Below are 3,273 nucleotides of genomic sequence, written 5' to 3'. Positions count from 1 at the left end.
TCTTTGACATAGGCAAAGATGGTTTCTTAACTGAACACCATAAAGCTTCAGACGGGCCTCGTAAAGGTTTAGTTCGTTTTAAATAGAACTTAAGAGCTCTTACAGGGCATAAGACTCTTTCTAGTTCATTTCCAACCATACGATAAGTTTGGAATATCGAACGATATTGGCCAAGGCGAGAAGGCAGCTCGTTTTTGGCTAGAAAACCAAGTTGTAGAACATGTAGCCGTTTCGGATGAGAATCCGATGTTCTTGCTGAAGGCATGAATCTCACTGACTCTTTTAGCTGTGGGCTAAGCATACCAGGAAAAGAGTCTTTAAGGTGAGATCTTTCAGGGAGGCTGATTGTAGCGGTTCGAACCTGTCTGACATAAGGAATCTTAGTACCCACGTCTAAATTCCAACCAGGTGTAACCAAACGACGCTCCTTCGTGGTCTCAAAAGACTTAAGGAGGTCCTGTAGATCTTTATTGTTGGAAAGATCTAAGCCTCTGTGACGAAGACTGATGCCAACATGCTTCTGTAACCCTTGATAGTGGGAGCTGAAAGAGGATCGTTCTTTCCTCAGATATAAGAGGAAGTCAGCTATTTGAGTTACAGAGGTACTGGTCGAGGATACGGATACTGACTTGCACCAGTTCGGAAGATTTCCCCACTTCGATTGGTAGACTCTAAGGGTGGATGTTCTCCTAGCTCTAGCAATCGCTCTGGCTGCCTCCTTCGAAAAGCCTCTAGCTCTCGAGAGTCTTTCGATAGTCTGAAGGCAGTCAGACGAAGAGCGTGGAGGGCCTTGGTGTACCTTCTTTACGTGTGGCTAACGTAGAAGGTCCACCCTTAGGGGAAGTGTTCTGGGAACGTCTACTAGCCATCGAAGTACCTCGGTGAACCATTCTCTCGCGGGCCAGAGGGAAGCAACTAGCGTCAACCTTGTCCCTTCGTGAGAGGCGAACTTCTGCAGTACCTTGTTGACAATCTTGAACGGAGGGAATGCATATAGATCTAGATGTGACCAATCTAGGAGAAAGGCATCTATATGAACTGCTGCTGGGTCCGGGATTGGTGAGCAAAATATTGGGAGCCTCTTGGTCATCGAGGTTGCGAAGAGATCTATGGTTGGCTGGCCCCAGGTGGCCCAAAGTCTCTTGCATACATCCTTGTGGAGGGTCCATTCTGTTGGAATTATTTGTCCCTTCCGACTGAGACAATCTGCCATGACATTCAAGTTGCCTTGGATGAACCTCGTTACTAGTGATATGTCTAGACCTTTTGACCAGGTGAGGAGGTCCCTTGCGATCTCGTACAACGTCAGAGAGTAGGTCCCTCCTTGCTTGGAGATGTACGCCAAAGCCGTGGTGTTGTCCGAGTTCACCTCCACCACTTTGCCTTGAAGGAGAGACCTGAAGCTTTTCCAGGCCAGACGTACTGCCAGTAGCTCCTTGCAGTTGAAATGCATTGTCCTTTGACTCGAGTTCCATAATCCCGAGCATTCCCCGACCGTCTAATGTCGCACCCCAGCCTACGTCCGATGCGTCCGAGAAGAGAACGTGGTTGGGAGTCTGAACAGTCAGGGGAAGACCCTCTCTTAGGTTGATATGGTCCTTTCACCAAGTCAGACAAGACTTAATCTTTTCGGAAACCGGGATCGAGACCGCTTCTAGCGTCTTGTCCTTTTTCCAGTGAAAAGCTAGATGGTATAGAAGAGGACGGAGGTGTAGTCTTCCTAGTGACACAAATTGATCCACGGATGACAGCGTCCCTACCAGACTCATCCACAGCCCTGACTGAGCAGCGTTCCTTCTTCAGCATCTTCTGGATGGATAGCAGGGCTGGGGGCTGATCGTCTTGTTCAGCAACGTCATCAGAGGGTTCCTCATCCGAAACTGATGAGGAAACGGCAAACGGAGTGGGCAACGTCTGACTCGCTGAATCCGGTCGCACTGGTGGATGCGTGACGGAGCCGGACGCAATATCATGGAACTGCTGCACAGTCTGTGAATTGTCAACAACCATGGGTGCGCGAGGAAGCACAGCGTCAACCCGAAACTGTCTAGACCGTCTGGGTTGTGCAGTCAACACCCTACCGGGTTGCTGAGGTTGACGCACTGCGTCACAACAAGTCACCTCTGCTGGTTGTTGAATGTCCTGAACGTCAACAACCACCTCCGAGCGTCGCTTAACGTCAACGTGCGGCTGGCAACCCACACTGGGTCGCATCGGTGGAGGAACCACCTCAACTGGCAGACGCGAGTAGGTTACCTCAGCGTCAACAGGGCGCACAACCCGACCCGGGTTGGAAGGTTGTTGGCCAGAAGGTTCTTCTCCGCATTTAAGTCCTCTATCAAGGACGCAAGCTTGGACTGCATGTCTTGCAGCAAAGCCAATTTAGGGTCTACGGGAGCAGGTGTGGAAACAGACGGGGTTAGCGACTGAGGCGGAACCGTTTACCATCCCTGAAAGCCCTGTTATGCGTGACATAATAGTACAGCAAAACTTCAAAGGCTCGACAACAGCTGTGAAGTTGACCTGTAAACAACTTGGAGCGTCTCCTGGCTAGGCGCCAGGGAGAGTCTACCAGAATTGAGAAGTCTATCTGGGCAGAGGCATGAACTCCCAAGCCGAGAACTTCTCTCGTGTCATATCAGACTCTCGCTCTATAAACCAGTTTAAAAGAAGGGAAAGCAAAGGCTGTATCCCCCAAACTCCTCCTGGTGAAAAACCAGTCGCCTAGCCAACGTAACGCTCTCTAGGAGAGCGAGAGAGCACTAGCTTAAAAAACAACGGCTTCGAAGTAGCTAGGCCTAGTGTAAGTTCTGACGTTTAGGCGAACGAGGAGCAGCAGTTACAAGATCCGGACGAAGATCCTTAAAAAAAATCATCATGATTTAATTAAAGTCCATAGGAGGCTAAGCAGCTTAAGGCTCCTCTCCATCTGACAGAGTCCTCAAGGGAATATCAGTAGGAGGGAGAACAGCAACTTCCTCATCTACAGGAACCTTGTCCGATAAAAGCTGAGTCTCTCACTGGTGCATTAGTAGCGGACCAGAACGCAACGTCATGTAACTGCTTGACAGTCTGTGAACTGTCAACAACTGAACTGTCAACCACAAGAGGTGCGTGAGGACGTACAGCGTCCACTCGAGACTGCTTTGACTGCCTAGACTGAGCAGTTAAAACAACTCTAGAATGCGGAGGTTGACGCACAGCGTCAAAACAAGTCAACTCCGATTGTTAGTGAACGTCTAGAACGTCAACAGGAGCATCAGCCAGTGGCCT

The sequence above is a fragment of the Palaemon carinicauda genome, chromosome 25 (genome assembly GCF_036898095.1).
Source record: "Palaemon carinicauda isolate YSFRI2023 chromosome 25, ASM3689809v2, whole genome shotgun sequence".
Lineage (NCBI taxonomy): Eukaryota > Metazoa > Arthropoda > Malacostraca > Decapoda > Palaemonidae > Palaemon > Palaemon carinicauda.
Note: the sequence above shows the minus strand (reverse complement) of the source record.